At 40.5% G+C, this 23,200-nt stretch overlaps 1 long non-coding RNA gene across 2 annotated transcripts in view; it reads right to left on the bottom strand.

Moving 5' to 3' along the window:
* Positions 1-22,783, bottom strand: part of LOC116819863 (uncharacterized) — a 34,535-nt gene extending 11,752 nt beyond the window's left edge. Inside the window, exons 1-3 of one of the 2 annotated variants that reach the window (XR_004372499.2) lie at positions 22,673-22,783; positions 12,203-12,416; positions 1,484-1,639 (exon numbers count right to left, since the gene is read on the bottom strand). This is a non-coding gene — a long non-coding RNA (uncharacterized LOC116819863). Of the gene's footprint in view, positions 1-1,271; positions 1,640-12,202; positions 12,417-22,672 lie in introns of those variants that run through there. The other variant, XR_004372500.2, reaches the window with a different exon arrangement.
* Positions 22,784-23,200: the final 417 nt, after the last annotated feature.

The following is a 23,200-nucleotide window of genomic DNA, read 5'->3' as shown; positions in this document are numbered from 1 at the left end:
AGAGTGAATAAATGGAGACTCGGCATACCACTTCTGAAAGGTTGCTGTACAATAACGTGTAAATGGGTGCTTTCCATACCATCCGGCATTCTGTAGCACATGTATGTGGATGTATCACAATTAGGCCTCAGTCTACGTCTAAATTTATGTTCAAAATGCACTCAACCAGATCAAACATTATCAGAGAGTAACTCTTGGTTATCAAATATAGCTGAGTGAATAAATAACATTTGAACTGAGCATCTTTTTCTGCTTGTGGATTGTCCCACAAGCACTGTAAGATTTTCTCTAGTTTATTATTTGAAATTATTCACCCAATAATTTGTGCAAATAATTCTGAGCCCGCAGATTGCTTATCAGCCATTCACTATATCTGATGTTCAAAATTTCAGCTGTACCCTTTAGTTCTATGTAATTGCATCGAAAGAGTTTGGAAGTGTTTGAGATTAAAATTTGGTTTCTGTGAATATTCTTTAATATTAATGTAGAGGCAGCTGTTGATATCCTTATTTATGTGGAGTAGTGCCTTTCTTCACAAAACAGCCCATTACCTTCAGTAGGATTATTCAATGTGAGTAAAGGTAACCTCAGATAATCTTGCCACTGAACTCACTTGTTAGAATATTTGTGAAAAGCAAACAAACGGGGGTGTTGATAAGGCAGAGTTCAGTTCAGTTATTTTATTTGGCCAAATACTCATGGAAATGATTCTGAAACTATTTACTTCGCCACTATTGAGTTAATTTAAGAAATACACCTGGAGATTGTCTTATCTAAAACATTTCTTTTTTAACTCACTGTGTAAGGGATCCTTGGAGAAGGTTTCCTTAGCAAAAAAATCTCCCCATTTTCCTTTAATGTTCATTAGCAAGTTTGGTTGATGTAAGGCTGCTCCTTAGTGCTGTAATACTGACAAGTACCTTTAGAAATATGTGAAAATCAACTGCTTTGATATATAGCAAACATACCCCCTAAAGGGCAATTTTTTAGCCAACCTCTGATTTTGTGAATCCAGCTTTGCATCCGCAACTAGCTATGTTTGGGGGGAAAAGTAGGCATGTGGAGGAAAAAATGGTGTGTAGTCATTTTGCACATGACAATTCAGGTTTTCTTGACATGTGGAGGAGTCACATGGGAAAAGCGGTTGAGCATGAAAAATTTGAAACTGGGATGCTGAAAATTTGGCTTTATATCTAAAAATGTATATGTACAAGATTAGCAATTTAAAAAGATCTAAACACAATTCTTATTTCTAACGATCCTTAGTTCTGTTATCTCAGGACTGCAAACCTCAGCTCTATAGTCTTTAGAGCAATTCCTTTCGTTTGTTTATTTTCCCTTAAAAAGAGAATGAAGTAACATTTTAAAGAGAGAGTTGTTGGATAGCAAAACACATTTGTTACTCTCAATGGCAAGAGTTCAAATGATAGCAATTTTAAATTAATATATACTTTCTGCAAATTTTGAGAGCACATATCCATACCTAGTGTGAAAACAAATGTCCTTAGGTGACACCAAAATGGAGGAGTGTCACTTTTGAGAGGCCAAAGGCGAAATGTGATTCTGGTTCTTGCAGGTGTGTTCTCACAAGGCTGGGAAAGTCTTTATTTTTGGGGGTTTCCATGGAAATGCTGGCAGTCTGAAATGGAAACAAAAATATTTAAAAGATGTTTTTAAAAAAAGAGCATGATTCAAAGATGACTGAAGTTTGTGTTTTTTTGGAGCAGAAAGCAGAAATGTTGTTGTACATGGATTTTGTAGATCTGTCTTTAGTAAATCCAAAAGGAAAGCCAAGGCAAATTTTTACAAAGAGTTGTGCATTTTGCACCATAAAAACAACCAACGCTTCAGGAAAGTTTATTTCAGTGTCCGCACACATGGATTAGCTCTTTTAATTAATTTTAATTCTGTGAAAGAGGCAGTTTTCTGTACCTGAATTTACACACAATCAAAATAATGCTTTCACAAGGATGAAATTTGTGACCACCAAATGTGTGACAAAAACGGAGCAGATTTATTTTATGTAAGAGAATTTGCTCACTTATTTAAAAATAAGGTTTTGTTTAAAGATGTACATTGAGACAATTTTTCCTGATTTTATGTCCCTTACTTGTAGTTTAATTAAAGTGCAGTCCTGTGAGAGGCCTCAGCCCTCATTCCTATATGCAGGATTCCAATGGCTGCAGGGGGTGCTTAGCACTTTACATGACTAGTCCCAAAAGGGAGAAATGGCCTCTGTACTGAGGCTATTCTGCATTAGCTATGTTGCAGTAACAGGGCTAGTGAGGGTCTGGAGTATACCCCTGACAAAGGGAGGCTCTCTGGCAGGTGCATAGCCAGCTGTGCATTCCTCCCTTCACACAGGACCCTTAGTTCAGTTCAGGAAGCTGCTGCAGTGCCCACAGGGCTAGGGTAGCTTAGGTAGAAGGTAGGACAGCCTTCAGAGATGCCTTAACAAGCACCGGAGGCTGAACTAGTCCCCAGTATCAGGGGGGCTCAAGGGTTCTCCCTTCTGTCCCTGTGATGGGCTACCAAGTAGCCATCTAGAACTAGCTGATCCTAGGCAAAACAAAGGTCGTGCACAACCCCTTTCTCCAGCCTCGAAGACAATAAGTAAGGTGATCAAGTGAGGAGGGAGCCGATAGCAGTGCTATTTATATAGTACAATTGGAAAATGGCATTTACAAGTGCCTCGGTTATAGGGTCCCACTGAAAGAAGAAAAAAATCCAGCATCTATGGAAACTTCCAAAAATTGCCTCTCAGTGTGGAAACCGGATGTATATTTTGTTGAATCAGGCTCTTAATTATGGAGCATACAAAGGGATTTCTCCCACAGTATACTTCCTTTTAAACAATAGTGTCACACCTGCTTTTCTGACAAGCCTGGTAGCACTTGATGTATTGTTTGTTTCCACAGCAACATCCTATTAATCAGCAATTGATCCTCCTCTTTTCATTTTAGTGTCTCTGCTGCCCAAATTTCTTCCAATTTACTTCTCATTAAAACAAGGATCTCCAAGTGACCCCCAATCATCTGCCCTTCCTGTCCATTCCTGGTTATGCCAAAAACTGTTAGTTCACAACAGGAAACCAATAGCTTGTGCTATCAGGAGACATTTCCTTCACAGCACAAAACGTCTGAGTAATAATTTCAAGCAAGGCTTCACCCATTTCCTGTAAAAGGAGGAAAGTTTGCCTATCCCAGTCCCTCAGAGCTCTCTGTTTCCATCCCTTCTGTGATGTAATGCCTTCTGTATAGGGAAGATGGATCATTTTCCCTTAGCAGTACTAAGTTTAGCATCCTGTATAAAGATTTGATACAGCTCTTTTAGTGATGAAATGTGTAACATTTACAAAGAATTAAAAGATCTGCCACAGTTTATACATGTGGCATCCCCTTTTTCAAAATAAGTTAAGGTTCTGGAGTCCAGGGAGAAAAGCTATGATGGAAGGAGAAGGCTTAAGATTCACACATGTTCTGTTTTATGAAATGTTTTGCTTGTAAAGCGGAATGTTAGCGTTACAGCTATAACTTATGAACATTTTTCCAGTAGATGTGAGGGCTCCTCTAGTTATCAGAACACTTGCTAAATGCCAGAACACTAAGGATTGGAGTGATAATTACTGGGTATGAATGTTACTCAAATACATCAGAGAGAGAGAGAAAATACTGTCTGTCTTGACTCAAGTCACTTTTGCACATGCTCAAGTCCCTTCCTACTCAGCAAAGCATTTAAGCATGTGCTTGCTTAAGTGTTTTGCTGAATTAGGATTTAATACAATGTTAAGGTGGCACAGTTAAAAAAAATCACGAACTGTTAGGAACTATAAAAGTTAAGGTTCCACTGGAAGTAGATCTGTGTTTTATGATGCGTGTTTTTAGACAGCAATGTACTAAGCCAATGTTTCCCAAACTTGGGACTCTGCTTGTGTAAGGGAAGAACCTGGTGGGCCAGGCTGGTTTGTTTACCTATCGCGTCCGCAGGTCCAGCTGATCGCGGCTCCCACCGGCCATGGTTCGCTGCTCCAGGCCAATGGGAGCTGCTGGAAGCAGCGCAGGCTGAGGGACACATTGGCCGCTGCTTCCAGCAGCTCCCATTGCCCAGTGGGAGCCATGATTGGCCGGACCTGTGGACATGGCAGGTAAACAAACCAGCCCGGCCTGCTAGGGGCTTTCCCTACACAAGTGGCATCCCAAGTTTGAGAAACAATGTATTAAGCTATTCCCTTAACAAGCAAAGTAGGGATAGAAAATTCATATGTTCAGTGGGGCTATGTTATTTTGATTAAACCTAATTTTGCAATTCTTGGCCTTTTAATTTTTATTAAGCAACTGCAACATTGAATTACCACATTCTTACCCAACTAATTTGCTAGAGATTTCTTTAAAGAACCAAAAGGCTCGTGAGTAGGATTTCTGTTTATCCCATGTAGGCAAAAAGTGCCAAAGCCACTTCATAGTGGAAAAAAAAACAAAGAAATCTGTATAAGCTTTTAAGCCAGTTCAAATCCGGAAGGGGGACTGGTGCTTAGAGACCTACAGTAATAAGTGTACGCTTCAGGGAAGATGTATCCAAAAAAACATATCCAAATGCTCAACCTTAGAGCAGAGTCATATTATACATCCTTATGGATCCTTGTGTATTTCAAAGATTTATAACTTCTAACCAATTTTTAATCAAAACTTAGACCCTAATGACCATATCCGTACCAAGTTCCAAATTTCTTCTGCTTTTAGTTAGCCACCCACTCTTCTACACAGATATCTTCACTGCAGGAAAAAAAAGTATTTTCCCAATTCACAACCAGCTACAGCTATTTTGCCCAAACTTTCCCTAAAAAAAAAAATCAAAAAAAAAAATATCACCTTTTGGATGGAGATCAGACATCTCAAAAGGAGAAGTTGTCAGAAAGTCTGAGGATTTGAAAATGGTCTTTATCACAATTCTTACTCTATTACTAACTGCAGCATTCCCTACTAAGGAAAAGCCATAACAAATAGCTGTCAATTCTTTTGAAGGCAGAAAACCTTTTATTATACTTGTGTCCTCTTTCTTTTTTGTTATCTGAGCCAACATAAAACACCACACCTCTGTTGTTTGAAGTCACTCATTCCAATCAAGACGCCCAGCACACTTAATCCTATATTTTATGTTTTGTTTCCTTTTCCTTTCTCTTTAACAGTCTCCATCTGTGGTTCTCTCGCTGTCTCTTCCATCCGCTAGAAAGCACACACCAAATGTACGAACACGCCTTCCTCAGCACACACTCTGGTCATGTCTACAGTAGCTAAAGAAACTGTTTTAGTAGTTCTTGGCAGAATGGTGCTAAAGCATGGCTTTGTGTTTGAACTAGCCCTTGCTAGCCCTTGCACGTCCACCAATGTAATATACGCCATCATATGCCAGCAGTGCCCCTCTGCTATGTACATCGGCCAAACTGGACAGTCTCTACGGAAAAGGATAAATGGACATAAATCAGATATTAGGAATGGCAATATACAAAAAACCTGTAGGAGACACTTCAACCTCCCTGGTCACACTATAGCAGACCTTAAGGTGACCATCCTGCCGCAAAAAAACTTCAGGACCAGACTTCAAAGAGAAATGCTGAGCTTCAGTTCATCTGCAAATTTGACACCATCAGCTCAGGATTAAACGAAGGACTGTAATGGCTTGCCAACTACAAAACCAGTTTCTCCTCTCTTGGTTTTCATACTTCAGCTGCTAGAACAGGGCCTCATCCTCCCTGATTGAACTAACCTCGTTATCTCTGCCCTGGAAATTTCCACTACATGCATCCAACAAAGTGGGTATTCACCCACGAAAGCTCATGCTCCAAAATGTCCGTTAGTCTATAAGGTGCCACAGGACTCTTTGCTGTTTTTACAAATTAATTTATATGATTTCAGTGGACCGAAGGCAGCATTTATCGCAGACTATCATCATCCAGCAAAAGAGTCGCTGGGGAAAATTCCTAGAGAACACTATTCGCTGCTATTTCTAATTCTAACATATAACTGAATGTTGTGGATTTTTTAATTTCAGTACTTCTTCCTCTGAAACTGACAGTGGATGGCAACTTGTTATTTGACTTTCACCATTGGGGCTTATCGAGCTCCTTTCATCAGAAAATCTGACAGCATTTTATTAAGGCCAGAAGAGCTGAATATAGCTAAGCTGAATGACAAGAAGGAAGAGTACATCCTTCAAATACTTGTATGTAGACAGTTACCACCAAGAGAAAAAATATTACTTAGGATGCTTACAAAGGCGTAAGTGCAACAGGATGAAATTAAGAGAAAATGTAGGCTGACCATCAAGAAAAGTTCCCTGCTAATGTTCTCTGTTAGTTCACGGGAATCTTCTATGGGAAGTAGGAAAAGCGCAGCTCAATTAGGACTTTTAAACATACACTGATTAAGCACTAGGGAATACCCTGAACTGGCAGGCGATGACCTTATAGTTCACTCCCCCATCTCTAATTTGTGTAATATTATATATTCCTGCAGAATTTAACAGAGAATGGTAACTTTTGAACAGAATCTGTAAATCGTCCGTTAGAATGTATTAGAGAATTATATCCCTCCTATAAAATTCATAGGTAAATAATGCTTAAACTCATCTTACTAATAGATAGTCAGAGTTTAGAAAAGTTAAGGATATATCTATACTGCAGTCGTGGGTAGACATACCTACACTAGATTGAATCTAGCTAGCACAAATACAGTGAAGCTGTAACAGCATGGACTTCAGAGCAAACCAGCTGCTTGGGTATGAATCCAGGGTCCTGGTGGCCTTCTACAGCCTGTGCTGAAGCCCGTGTTGCTGCAGCTTGATTACTATTGGCACTTAAGCTAGCTCAGGTATGTCTACCCGTGCTGCAATCACATTGTGAAGGGTTGGATTCCCCTTTCTGGGGTGCCACTGAGCCTTCTCATTTGAGTTTCCCTCACTCTGTGTTGCGGTGACTGGCTCTCAAGCCCCTTTCCAGCACACATGTGCGCGCACACACACACACACACAAGGAGGGAAACACCCAACTGTAGAATCACACAGAGCCTGAGATCAGTGCGGTATAGAAATCCATATAGCGTAAGCTCATGAAATTCACCCCCTCCCTCAATGTGGTGGGAGATATGCACAGATTTTTGCCACCGTCTCCTCCCCCTCCCCATATGAATTGCACAAACTGGGTTTTGGAATAAACAAGAAATAAGTTTATTAACTACAAAAGATAAATTGTAAGTGATTATAAGGAGTAGCAAACAGAACAAAGCAGATTACTGAGCAAATAAAACAAACTATGCAAACTAAGCTTAATACACTCAAGAAACAGGTTACAAATAATAATTGCACACCCTATGGTTATGTCTACAGTGGCAATTGAACAACAAAACATTTGTCTTTCAGAAGTGTTAACATTCTCCCCCCCATCCCTGCAAGAAAGTTTTGCCATGACAAGTGCCAGTGTGAACAGCGCGTTGTCAGCAGGACTGCTCTCCTGTTGACAAAGCTAACCCCACTCGTTGGGGGTGGAAGTCTTCTGTTGACAGGAGAGCCAAGAAACAGTGGCTACATTGCATGACTTTTAGCAGCACAGCTGTGGCAACTCAGCCATGTCGCTAAAAGCTGTGTAGTGTAGACAAAGCCTTAATGTTGTTTAGGCAGGTTGCAGAGTTTCTGCAGCTCAGAGTTCCAGTTATGTCTCTTTACAGACTAGACCCCTATCTCAGCCTGCACTCAGCCTTCGCCTTTCCCTTGCTTAGTTCCTTTGTTTCTTTGGGTGTTTTTAGCAGTCTTCCTTCTTGGGTGGGGAGGCAATGGAGAAGAGCCCTGACTGACTTACTTCCTCGCCTTAAATAAAATTTACATAAGGTAGGAATCCTTTGTTTCCAGTGGAAAAATACAAGCAGTGTCCAAGGTGGTACTCCGTACCAGGTGACATCACATTACCTTGCTGTGTCAAAGCAACATCCCAGGAAGGTGGGAGATTAGTATATTCAAAGTCCTATTGTCCTTTTTAAATGGCCCATTCAGGCTGATTGCTTACTGTCTCATGGGTGTTCCCGCAAATACACACCTAGTTGTAATTGTTATATAGTCAATATTCCTAACTTCAGATACAGAAATGATACATGCATACAAATAGGATAATCATATTCAGTAAATCATAACCTTTCCAATGACATCTCACAAGACCCATCTTGCATTAAATACAACTTAGTTATGTTATATTTGTATCATACGATTTCTATGAAGAATATGCTGTGTAACATCCCATGGACATCCTGATTGCAGTGTAAACGTACCCTAAGATGCTTACTCAAAGACACACAGCAAATCAATGGCAATGAGAGGACTGATGGGTCCTTTACACTAACCACTTACAACCACACACTCTAAAATGAAGCTTCTTCTCATGTACATTGAATAATGTCAGATGGCAAGTGGTTCCAGACTCACCATTGTTATATAAGTCAAAACTGGCAGCGGAGGACCACAGTTCTCACTAAGGCACCAAGATGTTTTCATAGATGAGTTGGGGGGGGGAGGGCGAAGCTGGTGTAAAGAGGCTACATGTAGTGCAATCCAAATACACTGTGGGATGCTGGGAGCAAGGAATGGCTGAGTATCCCCACTAAGGGCTTGGCTACACTTGCGAGTTACAGCGCAATAAAGGAGCCCCGGGCACACCAACTCACTCCCCATTCACACTGGCAAGGCACATACAGCGCTTTGACTCCATGGCTACAATGCGGCTGGTACTCCACCTCAGCGAGAGGAACAACGTTTGCTGCGCCTTGGCTACAATGCCTGGGCGTCAGTGTGAATGAGGTGTTGCATTACTGCGCTCTGACTGGCCTCCGGAAACGCTCCATAATCCCCTTAAGTCAAGTGGCCACTCTTGTCATTGTTTTGAACTCCTGTAGGGATGCGGAAATGCTCTTTCAAAGCTCCATTTCTGATAGCCGGCATGCAAGCCGTTACTGTGGAATGCTGTGTGTAAGAAAGAGAGAGAGAGAGGCAGGACGGAGGGGAGGTCTGTTGCTGTCTGAACTTACAAGACAGCATGCTGACATGCTCTCAGCCCCCCCAAAAAACCTCTCTCTCTCCCCCCACATACACACAACACACTCCCTATCCCACTCCGTTCCACCCCTCCCATTTTAAAACCCCGTCACAGTCACTTGCATGCTGGGCTAGCTGCCCATAATGCACCATTTCCGATGCCGCTGCAAGTGCCGCAAATGTAGCCATGTCAGTCCGCTTGAACCTGTCAGTGTGGACAGATTGCAGCGTTTTCCGTACTGCACTCTGTGAAGACCGGTTTAACTCAAAGCGCTCTACATCTGCAAGTGTAGCCATGGCCTAAGTTCACAGAGATAGGAAGTAGCTAATACCTGGCACTTTTTAACAAGGGTCTTTTCAGGCAAGTCAAACCACAACAATCAAAGCAATGATGTGAACAATATTGCATATATAACTCTTAGCTTCAAGTCACGTTAGGCTGCAACACAGTCTTGGAAACTGGATGTGTTTATAACCTACATTCCTTAATTCAGTTAAATCGTTCTAACACCTTTCATGCCAACATTTTTTCTACATGTTGTTCTGACTCTCATTATGTTTGACATTTTATTTCCACTATTGCAATGTCATTGCCTTGTTTTGCTCATTCTCCCTATCTACAAAAAAGGTAATGATGTTTTAGACTAGACTAACATCATATTTTGACTACATCCATTCTGACACCAAGGGCTGTAATGCAGCCAGCTGTTCATCATTAATATGTTAAACAAATAAAGTCCCCAGTGAAAGCCTATATACTAACTATATGATGCAATGAAACTTTGGGTCATGTGAAAATTCCATCATCATATTACCAAACATTCCGCTGATCTGCAAAACAGCAACTAACTCATCAGAAAAGTCTCATTAACATGTCATCTGGCAGTATAATTAGCTAAACTGATAGACATAAAACATGCAGTGTATGTCCTGCATGCTACTGTAGTGAGCTTTCGTTCTTCTGCACTTTAGGAAATGGCTCCATAGCACTTGAAATAAAACTGAAGACTGTTTCTTTTCCCGCTCCGCTCTCTCTCTCTGTGGTATATATTTGTAAGGGTTATTCCTGATTAACTCCCTGTCTGGGTGCTCTTATTCCAGAATAAGAGTGCTTTATTCTGAATTAGTTTAATCCACTTTGGAAGTGGATAAAAATTCCTCTTTGAATTCATATCCTACTTTAATCTTCAATTAACTTCCTTGTGTAGACAAGCCCTAAGAGAAAACAGGGCCGGAGAGGCCATCAGTTACAAAACCCCAATGCAGAGTAATCCAGAATGATAAGTGGTTATGATAAAATAGAGGGGGAAAGGATTGGGGGAGGAGAAGGGTAAAAAAAAAAATGCAAGGAGTAGGAGAGCTAAGGAAAGAAGATGAGAGCCGTCTAGTGTAAACTAAAACAAACCCACTGCCGACAGAAATACTATTTCTGACAGATCTCAAGAAGAGCTCTGTGGAACGTCAAAGCTTGTCTCTTGCACCAGCAGAAGTTGGTCCAATAAAAGATATTAGCTCAGCCACCTTGTCTCTCCTATCCTTGTACCAACAGGACTGCAACAACACTGCAAACAATCCAGACACTTGAGTGTCACACACATGGAGCCAAGTAATGGAATTTACACCCACTTCCAAATTGACCCCTAGTGTATCATAGTGGTCAATGTTAAAATTTGGGGATTTACGTTAGGATGCCCAGTTCTGCATTTGAAAACTCACCCGTTTTAGGTACTTACATGCTGATTTAAAGGCTTTAATATGGAACTGGCAACCAGGCTTGGAAAATGGACCCTGAGGCCTGATTTTCAGAAGTATTGAGCACACACAACTCCAGTGGAGGTTAATGGAAGCTGCTAGTGCCCAACACCTCTGAAAATTAGGTCCCATGTGTATATAGTGAGCTGTATCTGAATTATTTATCTCTGACATATTTGCTCAATAACATATTACATATACCATCTCTGTTGATGGACAGCACTAGAAAGATCATCCCTGAAGTAAATGTGAGTAAGCTAAGGATGGACTCATTTATATGTATGCCGTGACTTTCTTATACATTATGTACTGAATCTGCTGAGTGGTAATAGGTAGTAGCAGCAATGGGGTGAATCTGCTGCTACTCTCTGGCTCTTGACTGGAGGATAAGTAAGCCAGGAGGGGAAGGTTCAATGACAGTTAGGAGAATAGTTGGAGACTCGGGGGCACAGCAGTGGAGGCACCTGTTCCTGGTGACCGTTCAGAGTGTCTGAGCTCAGATATCCAGAGCTGTTTGGGTGTGATTGGTTCTATCGTGGTTTAAGAACAGGGCTCATTTGCATAGTATGGCTAAGAACACGTACATGGTGCAAATAAAGTACATAATACCTGGCTCTGTGACATAGTTTCTCTCAGCATACACGTTCTGCCTCAATAGGGATTGCAGATTTGGGGCTAGATTCTTATCTGGGTTAGAACAACTATCCTTGAGTGGTATAGGATGGGGCTGGGGTGTCCCTGAGTCCCAGCAAACCCCAGTCTGGGCTCTAGAGACCAATGGTAATCTATACACGTTAGAACAACCTGGCCCAGTGTGCCAAGTACTCCAAGGCTGGCACCGAGAATTGAAGTCTTTGGCTTTTTCACTGTACAAGCTGTGAGGTACAGTTTTATACACATGCTGTACTTGGCTCTATTATCACAGAGGATTCATTGAAAAAAAAAATCAATGGACAGTCATTGGGGGTGGGGGTGGGTGGGAAGGAATACCACATGGCCTTTCCAAGTGAGCTCACATCACATGGCTTGTCTATGTTTACATTCCTTGACCATGATCTGAGCTCAACCTCAGGGTGACCTTGAGCCTTGCAGGCTAAAAGAAATAGTACTGGTAGAGCTGGAACAGGTGGGTAGACCACATAATACAGAGAGCGCTAAATATAAATGGTCTTAAATAAAGAAGAAAAAAAAAGTCTGTTCTAATCTGCATGTCCTGCCCTAATAACAGGACCTCATTATAATTCTGGAAGCTTTGGAAAGGCTCCAGTGCAGTATCTTCAGCATGAAGTTACAATGCATTTCAAAGGCTGAATGCAAAATCATACACAATCCTATTGTCCAAATGCTTAAAAAAATTGGTACAATTGGTTTCACTTACCAGTCTAGTGAAACATCCTGTGGCTCCTTGGAAAGCCATATACTAGTTGTTGCAACGTCCACAGGCTTGAATGGGCTCCCCTCAATCTGCTTGATCTCAAGAAGAGGAGAACAGGGTGTTGGTCACAGTAAGGCTGGCTGAGATGTACAAAATAATGCATAGGGCACAAAGCGAATGGACTAGAGCTGCTATAATCCCCTTAGCAGCAGAGGAGCTGTGAAGGAAAGAAGGTGTGGAGACATGGTGTCAAAACGAACCAGAAAGAGCTGCAAATGTTCTCAGCACATATTAAAACCATTGTTTCATTCCAGGACAAACCAGGAAGTTGAACCATGGACTCTCAACCTGGAGTGCCCCAGACAGCTCCAAGCTATGTCATTTGGGTGAGCAATGAGTGGACATAGTATAGAGGTATTTGTAAGAAGAGTCATTTTACTTGCAGTCTAGTTTTCTGGTCTGAATGTTTGTAGCTCACATAAACAACCAAGATGAATCATAAAAGGTTAGAGACAAGATGCTAGCTAGCATGTAAATACACCGAACCTAATCCAGCCCCCAAGTTCCTCCCAACACTAATTCCTGGTACATAAAGTTAAAAATCTTACAAGTTTATGAAACTAGGTTTAAGATACTTACCTCTCCCCTTGGCCCCGGCTCCATCCTCCAAGAACTGGGGCCAAATCCTAGTCTGTTGGGGAAAGCCTGAATAAATAGGCTTTGAGCTGTGGAAAGCTGCCCTCTTCCTCCCATTGCTGGCCACAAAGCACTCCTCCAATTATGGAGTCACAGACCCTCTAGTCAAGCCCTTGCTCCACCATAAATTTCCCCTCTTTGCAGCTACAGAGCGAGCTGCTGAGAGGAATAGGGACTGGAGAGTCCCACTATCCGACTTCGGTTTGAGGAGCAATGTGAAGATTAGAACAGAGCAGACTCTGACTGCTGTTCCTGTCTGGCATGGCAATGGTGAGGTGGGATTTTTCCCTCAGTAAGAACCACCTGAGTTGGCCCTTAATTTGGACAGATCCAAATGACATTTGTAAATCTGGGGAAATGTGACTGGCTCAGACAAGTGGTTTTGAAATCCTGAGTCTGAACTTCCCTCCAAACTTTGGGTAGTTATTTAAACTCCATATCTGAGCCCAGACCTGAACTTTCTGTTAGGACTTCTTTCTGTAGAAGGATCTGAAACCTCCAAACTCTACCAAACATACCCAAATTTGGGGAAAGTTCAAAATCCAGATCGCAACTCAGATTCAGATTTTGGCCCAACTCTAGTTCTATCATTCTCCTTACAAATAGGAATAGTTGTTTAGCAAACAACATGATTACTTTTCTCCAAGAAATAAGCTCAACAGGTCACAACAGTTAAAGAAATTTAATGGTGGAGTTACACTACTTTGCACAAGGTTGTATTGTTCTTTCATAAGGCTAAACCTGCATTGGGCTAGTAGTCCAGCTGAAAGTGTCTAGGCAATTAATGGAAGGGAATGCCCATAAGCAGTGGTCGTCTTCTTATTATGTAGGTAATTACAATTAATGACAGTGGCAGCAGTGACTCAGACTCAATTATAAATCTGTATTAATGTTGATTTTCAAATCCTAACACTAATTAAGTGCAGCATTTTTACTGTCTTAAACATAGCATGCCCAGACATTTAAGTCTTTAAATTATATGACCTTCATTAATTTTGGGACAAATCCCCTTCCCCTCTGTTCTGTGGCTCAAATGCAGTGAGACCAGTGCAATTCCATTGCAGGCAGGAAGAATTTATGGAGTCCATGCTGAAGTTATATATCGCTCCATGCCATGTAGTCCAATTCCAAAGGACTTCCTATGCACTCTCATACAGGAAGTGTCCGGGGTACTGGCAGGCTGGGGGAAGGAATGGAAAAAGGAATGCTGTATCCTCCAATCATTACCTCTGGCAGAGCACCAGGAACTACTGCAGCCCCAAAGTATTGGAACATACCTCCATTCTGCCCTAGGGCCTGGGCTCCCCCTTTCCTGCATGGAACCCCAGCACAGTGCCTTCTTTGCAAAGAATTTATTGACCCAGTGCCAGCACTGCTACCATCCTACCTACTCTAGGGTGCCCATTAGCGCAGCTAAACCAGTGGTAGCACTGGTGGGAACTTTGTGCTACAACTTCCAATAGTAGACACGTTCTCGGGCTACATTCTGTTGTCCAGGATCTGGGCTATTACCTTTAGAAGTTTTCTTTTTTTGGAATAATTAGCTGTATAAATGAATCAATGAGAACAATTTTTCATGGGGGGAAAAAACAAAACAAAAATGAAGTTTTTAATTCCAAATGTATCCTGGGAGATCGCCTATCCATGAAATAAATGTCCTAGATTGTCTTTATTTTCATTTCAGTTCACTCATTTTTAAATAGAGAACTGAAGATGGATAACACTCTATGCAGTATTTTGGCAGAAAACACAGATTACTGTATTTATTGGCAACATCGTTGTTCACTGAAGTAGAAAAGGAAAAAAAATCAAAGTTATTAAAAGGGGTCAAATTCCAACCTTCTCCCAGGAGTTAATCTCAGTTTTAAAGTAATTTTTCAAAAGAGGTTTTACAAGCTTTTATAAGGTTAATTGGAAACTGACTCAGATAATCATTGGTTTGATACCCTGCCACAACACATCTATCACTTCTCTCTTAGTGTTAATTTTTCTTAACATCCTTCCCTTACCATACTAATAAAAGAACAATTTTTGCAGTGTTTTACAGACTGACACCCTGATCTTATATCGGATGCAGCAGCAATCAGCAGTCCTAAAACCGGCGTAACCAATCCCAGGAGGATCAGCTAATGTAGGGAGATCCTCAGGCAGCATAGAGCCTTTGTAATGCCTCATACACACCCTTATGCTTGTTTTAGGGAGTGTGGCTGAAAAGAAGGGGGAGTATAGTTAGGACACGACTGAACCCCAGTGGTCCCTGGCTGCTGTAATGACATTTTGGAGCCTTTGGCAGCTGGCACAAGTTACAGAGAAGCCTTGAGGTGGATTTGGATTTTGAATACTCTCTCAATTTGGGGCTGTTTGCATCTGAGATTGGGGAATACGCTTATGATATACAATATGGAAAGCAGGCCAAATAAACAAAAATAGCATGAGTTCCTTCACCTGGTCTGTGTGTGAGACTAAAAGTTGTGACTGTCTGAGAACCGTTCAGTGGCTTATGTGAATGGGTTTGGTGGTTTCAGTGTTGACAGGCATCAGCCTCACCAAGCTCTCCCTCTCAACTGATACTCATTGAGGAGAACTGATCGGATGGGGCAACTGAACTCATCTCTCACATAGAGGGTTGTTTATTGTTCACTTCAGTAAATGCCTGTGATTAACACTGGGTCAGTATTATTCATCTGTATGTTTTCTACAGGGTGGGAAACAACACACAACAAAGTTATTTCATTTTCAATGTAGCATAAATACAAAGCGGTCACCCACACCCTCTGCCCCTTACTTAAAAATTACAAGAACGAAACACAATACAATCAATGCTCTTCTTTCTACCAACCCCCCCTCCAGCACATATTCAAATACTACCCCTGGTACGTTGGATAATATTCTTGGCAAAGGCCCAGTGAAACAAATGGAGCAACTGCTTTGTAGTTGAGTAAATAGTTTTCGGGATCACAGTGTTTCAAGCTGCTGCCTCTTAAAATGTGAGAAAATAGTTAAATTTAATACAATGAACAACCCCACCCTAGAGTTTGTGGTTTCCCCAAACCACAAAATATGAGTAAATATCAGCCAGGTTCTTTGGCTAATTTTTTTTTTCTACACTACAGTACATACATGCTTCTTCAATGTATGATGAATGAAATGACTGATTATACCTTTTGCTCAAGACAAAGAAATTAATACAAGCTCATTTTATACACTCAGGATGGCTACAGCAAGCCAAGAACTTTGCAGAGAGAAATACCCTCAGAAAAAACCTTTGCTAAAATGGTTAAATATACTCATTATGAAACCATGCTTAATAGAGGACTTCTGCACCTTGGCTTGAAACTACAGCCGTAAACTGTGCAGAGGAAATGACAACAGGATATAAAATACTAGGGAATATTTAATATTTACTAAACAAAGGTCTTCGTTTAATTATATATGCAGTCATACTGTAAGAATTTGACAGGAAGTGCCCCCCATGCTTAGACATTTAGGAGCATCTACTGCTTTCACTTTGACTTGCATGTGCAGTAAATCACACAGCACTAATATTCTTGTAATAGCAAGGTAGTTTTTTTCCCCCTTTCTCTTTTTTTCAAAAGCAAATTCAATACTAGAAAGGCAGAAGCTAGCAAAAAAGATGCAGCTAAACACCCAAACGGAGCCTAGAACAGCATTTTCTACATCTCTGATATTTTTTCCCCCCCTTAGACCTAGAATTATTTTGAGAAATTACTTCCAAATCCTAGTTGTTTAAGGAAACTCACTTTGGGAAGTCCTTTTTCAATCTCAAGTAGGCCTAAATTGGTGTTTAAAATTCCAGCAAGACAGTGAAATGGTATTTTGCAAACTCATCTGACTCCAAATGGGCATAACATGATCTGCATTTTTATATTACCGAGGGTGGGAGAATGGGACAAAAAGGGTTGGGTGTTCCTGAAACACACACACTATGTACTTTGCCTGGAAATCAAAGGAAAATAGGACTGGACAATCGTTATTTATAATCTATATTATGGTATTTGCATTACAAAAGCACTGAGAGGTTCTACCAGAGGTTGGGCCATATTGTTCTAGGCACTGTATAAACATATAATAAGAGACAGTCACCCTTTAGGGCTTATGCTCTAAACAAACAAGACAACGCACTAGAGAAAAGTTACTATTGCTATTTCAGATGTAAGAAATTGAGGCACAGAGAGGCTAGGTGACTTGCCCAAGCTCACACAGAAAGTCTGTGACAGAACAGAGAACTAAGGCCAAATCTCCTGAGTCTGAGTTCGGTGCCTTAACAATGAGGTCATAGTCTCTGAATCATCTCCAACTTCTTGTCCACTAATAAGTTTGAATTCTCTTGCTCCATTTGTATTATTTTCCTGTGAGCATTCAAGTGATCAAATTTTACAGACACAAATACCTGGGGCAAATGAGTTTCAAAGTCATATACATAAACGTTTACAGAAACCTTCTTCACGTTATCTTATTAGACAAGTATAATTCTATGTGACTCATCTGACCAATCACAGCTCAAATTCCAAAGAGTCAAATTTGCAAATATATGTACTGGTTAGTTAATAAATTCAGGGAATTGTGATCTTGCAGTTATTCCATGAAAAAATAAGAAGCTAAATTTGTCTAGTCCAGCGTTCCCAAATTTTAACAACCCGTGAACCCCTTTTATTAAAATGTCAAGTCTTGTGAATCCCCTCCTAAAAATGAATATTTCTAGGAATTTTCTCCTTTACCCGAGTATAAATTATAAAAGCAGTGATGTTGGAAATAAGATATGTTTTTATGACATGCTTATTACACACTATTTATTATTATTAATCATTACAGTATTTTTATTACATTATGAAAACGACAACACTCTTCCAAGATCTCACTTTCATAGCTTGTATTACTTTGAATAAGCCTGTTATAAGACAAGGCTCCCATGTTTCATCAAGGAGTATCAAATGTGAAACAGCATGAAGGGATTTAAGAAGCCAGCTCAAAGAGTTCCTCCGACACAAGCATTCAGATCTTGAGCAGTCCAGGCAAACAACACACTTTACAACAAAGCTTAGCTGCCTATTTAAATTTTAAAAACAGCAAAAAATATCCACCTCCCTTTCCATTTCTTATAAGGAGTCTTGAAGTTTAAATCTTCTCAGTGTGACAGATATGCCTGCTTTGATCTGCTTAGCTCTTGGAAATCCAGGGGCTCCGGACTGCTGGCCCCGGGCTGCCCAGGGTCCCTAGGGACAGCTCTGTCTGCCATTAGGGAATTTTTTTCCCCAAGAACCCCATGTAACATTTCACAAACCTCCAGGGGCTCACGAAACCCAGTTTGGGAACCACTGGTCTAGTAAATTATTAGTTGCAACTTATTGTTCAATTGTCTGGATAACTTTTTCTCACTTTCAGAAGCGTAACCAAGTAAGGGGGACCAGTGTGGAAGGAGCTCAGTTGATCCCTAAGTCAGAGACTGGCATTGCCTCTTCTTGTGCCTCCCAGAGTCTTTGCTACCATTTTGTTCCTCCCCTCCAAAGTGCTTTTCCATTGCTTAGATGCACATCATTGTTCTGAGATGTTTGCTTGCCTAGCAGTTTGAGCAAACAGATAAGCATCTGGATGAGTGTAACAAAACCACCCTGCCAGCCTGCTGTGACACCAGTGATGGGTTAAGAAAAGAATGACATAGCCTAAAAATAATGATGAGTCAAACTTTCTGCACCTTTTTGGATGACACTGAAATGTAGCTTATTTTCTAGGTCTTCTACAGTGTCGCCTGCTCTAGACTCACTATTACATTCCACATCAGCTCTCCTCTTGACAGTGTGTAACCGTTTTGTTCTCAAAGCTACTGAGGTTATCTTCTTTAGGTTGAATAACCCCACACTTATTACCCAATCAGAGAACCCTGTGCATTTGCATCCTAATGAAGAAGTCAGTCAGATATGACCAACTCTCAGACTCCTACCAACTATCAGACTCGTTACATTTCTCCACAGCAGACTGAGGATATTTTTTCTCTCGATCAGGAGCTACAGGAACAAAGGGTTGCAAGATTTAATTTCTCTGTAAGTGGTTAGTTCTAGTTCTCTCTGCAAAAGGGCGTGATCTCTTCCTGGTTTGATTAACAGAGAAGATGGATGGAGGAGTGGAGCTACTTGTACCATTCAGCAATATCCCTAATTTTCTCAGGCTGACAACCTGCACTGACTATATTATTTGTAGGAGCGTATCTACTTAGTAGTACCAATCCAGATACACAAGTTACGGCAGCGGTAGCAGCCTTGTATTAACAATGTCTTCTATTCTAGATGTACTTACTGTTGCAATGTGAGAATCGTAGTCACATCCGTGGTTATTAACTTTCTCTTTTATAACCCTTATCTTTTCCTTATCTGAAGCACCAGCTGAGCTCTGTTCAAAACTGTTCCAAAGCTCACTGAAGCCAATGGGAATTTTTCAATAAGCTTCAAGGGGCTTTGGATCAGACCCCCTAAATGCCCAACTGGCAATAGGGTGAAGATTTGAGATTACACTGAGGTAGGATATCACACACACACACTCCACAACGTGTTAGGAAAAATAAAATGAAACAATAAATTTATGGAGTCAGCTTTTGAATAAATGAGATGTGCTGAACATCCTCAGACAAAACCCACTTAGCTATTGGGCTTGCTGCAACCAGCTTGTAGGGTTTTTGAGGAGTGACTATTCTGTTCCATAGCAGGTTAACTAAAAGAAATTCCTAGCTTCAAAGTTTGTGTAAAGCAATGTATATTTTAAATGGTGAGTTTACAGACACACCACACAACCTAGAAAATATTCTCTCTTCTCAGAATCAAATTCCTAATCTAAATAAGATTGAAGTAGAAGTCTTTTAAACAGAACCTTCTAGAACAGTAAAGAACATTGGTTATAATTTTATGTTTTCCTTATGCTCTAATTCATCTTGAATCAGAACTAAATGAACAAATCCAAATAAAAGGAGAATTCAACAAACTAAGTGCCAGTTCCAGGTGACCTCATATGTTGGAGAGACAGTTCTGGGTTTGTGGGTTACTGGAAGAGTGGGTGGATCTATATGTGAGATGTTTTTTATATTTTTCCAGCATTAGGATGTCTCTCACTTCCACAAAGTTGATTTCAGGTCATCCCATTCAGTTTAGATCCTTAAAATCCCTCTTCAAAGAAATTTCAGGTCATTACCATTTTGTAAACTCTTTTCTAGGGAGTTTTTCATGTGCAAAATCTGTTCTGTCTCTGAGCTACCCACTTGCCAGTGAGTTTCTCTCGGTATCTAACTGCTGTCAAATGGGAAGCAGCAGTTTCTGTAAATAGCAGTCTTGTTCATAAACACTGAAACTGTCACAATGTCCAATTGAAGTGCAGCAAATTAAGCATGAAGCAGCAGCTTTCAGGATGAGCTTTAACGGAACAGCCTCACAGGCTCCTTAGGGGGAAAATAGTTTAAAGATAGTAAACTTTTTTTAAATGCAGGCAACAATTCTAAAGTTTTCATTCACAGTTACTCAAACATTAAGTAAATTATGCAAGTTAAAAAAATGTTTTGTTCAAGGACTATATTCCAAACCCTACCAACACAGTTTATTCATTGTAATCACTCTATGCCCACCTATTCTCAGTGTCTTTCAGGCTGCACTGGTGTCAGATGTTTTTTTTTTACTAACTAGACGGTGGAACTGGTAAGCAGAAAGCCTTCCCACCCTTCCCTTCTCCTAAGCATCTGACAAGCTACAGTTTTAGAGTGGCCACACCCAGCTTGTTATTGTTGAAATTTTAAAGGTGGGTACTTTCTATACTTTTCTTAGCCTTTCACTCTTATTTATAATACAGTGTATTCGACTGACATCTATGTACTGGCAACATTATACGAAGGAGCTTTCTGCAAATAACATCACTATCTTGACTTGCCAACTTTGCTGGACTTCCTGTGTGACAATGGTCAAGTCAACTGCACCCAAACTTTAAAAAAAGAGGCCTCTAACTTTGCTAATTAATGTCCACTTTTGAAGATGTGGGTTTTAATCTCTTGGTACCTCCATTTTTCATCTGTAAAGTGGGGACAATAATACTTAATCAGCTCACAGGAGTATTATGATGGCTAAATCATTAGTGTTTGTAAAGCATGTTAAGATCCTCTGATGGAATGTATCATAACAAAAGCAAATATTATTATAGCTTGGCATCTTTGGCAAGTTTTGGAGTAAAGTGAATATTTTATCATGTTCCTCTGTTTTGACAATTGGAGAAATATGAATATTGCACAACCAGGGACCAAATTTTGAAAGACCTACAGAAAATGTACCCATGTATGCACTAATTTGGGCAAAAACACAATATACATGGGGAGTGCTGGTAGGAACAAAGAACAGAGAGTCATGGGTAGTGGTAATGGAAGCAAGTGCTTTGTTAATAATGGCCCAGAAGTGACACTGAACTCCTATGGAAAAGTCTGAGAGAATTTATTAGGAGATTATATTCTCTTGCTTTTTTGAACCACCCTGAAGAATTAAGTAAACAATGACAATTATACCCTTTCTATATAAAGGTTTAGAAGAGACTACAGAAAGGATACCTTGTATTACATTGCAAAGGTTTTAGAGTAATTTCTATAAAACCCTTTTCAATTTCTAGTTAACCCTCACTGTTTCACAAACCAGTTCTCTCTCTGCTTCAGGGAAAGTCTCCTTTAAAAACTGCAAGATTGTCTGCATATTCCGAAATAGGTCACTATGTCTTTTTCATCACATCCATTTTCCCAGAAACTGTCACTTGACTGCTGATAGTCCTTTGATGTGCTAGCTCACAGAACAGCTGTGCAACTTCAGGCTGGAGTTTATGGCCATTGTCTTGTAATTGCCTCCAAGTGTTTGTTCCGAGGTTACTTATTTAGATCCACTGTGTTGCTTTCCTATTTGTTTTTTCAACAGTCCACTGTTACACTAAATCAGTGGTTCCCAAACTTGTTTCACCGCTTGTGCAGGGAAAGCCCTTGGTGGGCCGGGCCGGTTTGTTCACCTGCCACATCCACAGATTCGGCCAATCGCGGCTCCCACTGGCCACGGTTCGCTGCTTCAGGCCAATAAGAGCTGCTGGAAGCGGCGGCCAGTACGTCCCTCGGCCCGCGCTGCTTCCAGCAGCTCCCATTGGCCTGAAGCAACAAACTGTGGCCAGTGGGAGCCACAATTGGCTGAACCTGCAGACGCGGCAGGTAAACAAACCGGCCCGGCACGGCCTGCCAGGGGCTTTCCCTGCACAAGCGGCGGAACAACTTTGGAAACCACTGCACTAAATCAATATGTTCATGTCAGAAAGTGTAATAAACCCATATAGGTAAACAGTAACAATCTCACTGACTAGGTCACATGCAGTATTAATATAATTATTATAGCAGTATTCTTATATTATTACATAGCAGCATCACATCTGCCAGTCACAATGTTGCTCTAAGTAAATGTGTCATGTAACAGCTACAGAGATCAAATAAAACACATTTACTTGCTCATGCAAGCCCCTGTTTGTGTCCAAAATGTCATAAAAGAACATATTTCCTTTTTTAAAAGCCCAACATTGGAAATGAAGGTGTTGAAATGCTTTAGTCAGATGCATCATATTTGAGAAGGCTAAAGCTACAGTTCTGCTTACTTTTAGGTCAAAAGAGGTCATCATATTACTTGAGACAGATTAAATGGTAAAAATTTAGTCATCCAAATCACATGAAAAAAAAATGCATGCGGAGATATGGGAATAAAAACACAAACCTACCAGCATTCTAATCCTAAGGCAGATGGCTTTATCCATTAAATTTCACATTCTTTGGTTAAGGGTTATGGGATTTCGAGGTGTTTCAGTAGCTGTTGTTATAACTGCAATAGAAACAAAGATATACAAAATTGTTAAAATTATATGTCAAGGTTTTGCAAATGTCTAAACTATATTCTGTGTTCATAAAAATAGTGAAGATTCAGAATCTGGTTATTCCATAATTTAAATCCATATTTATTTGATTCCACTTTTTTTAATAAATGGATTTTTTCTATTAACTGTTTTGTCAATTAAGGGCACAGAATCTAGGCTGGTGCATAGACTCAGACTCATAGACTCATAGACTCGTAGGTCAGAAGGGACCAATATGATCATCTAGTCTGACCTCCTGCACAAAGCAGGCCACAGAACCCTACCCATCCACTTCTGTAAAAAACCCCTAACCCATGACTGAGTTATTGAAGTCCTCAAAATTGTGGTTTGAAAACCTCAAGCTGCAGAGAATCCACCAGCAAGTGACCCATGCCC

This window comes from Chelonoidis abingdonii, chromosome 9 (assembly GCF_003597395.2).
Source record: "Chelonoidis abingdonii isolate Lonesome George chromosome 9, CheloAbing_2.0, whole genome shotgun sequence".
NCBI lineage: Eukaryota > Metazoa > Chordata > Testudines > Testudinidae > Chelonoidis > Chelonoidis abingdonii.
The sequence above is the reverse complement of the archived record's forward strand: the minus strand, read 5'-3'. Positions and strand labels throughout refer to the sequence as shown.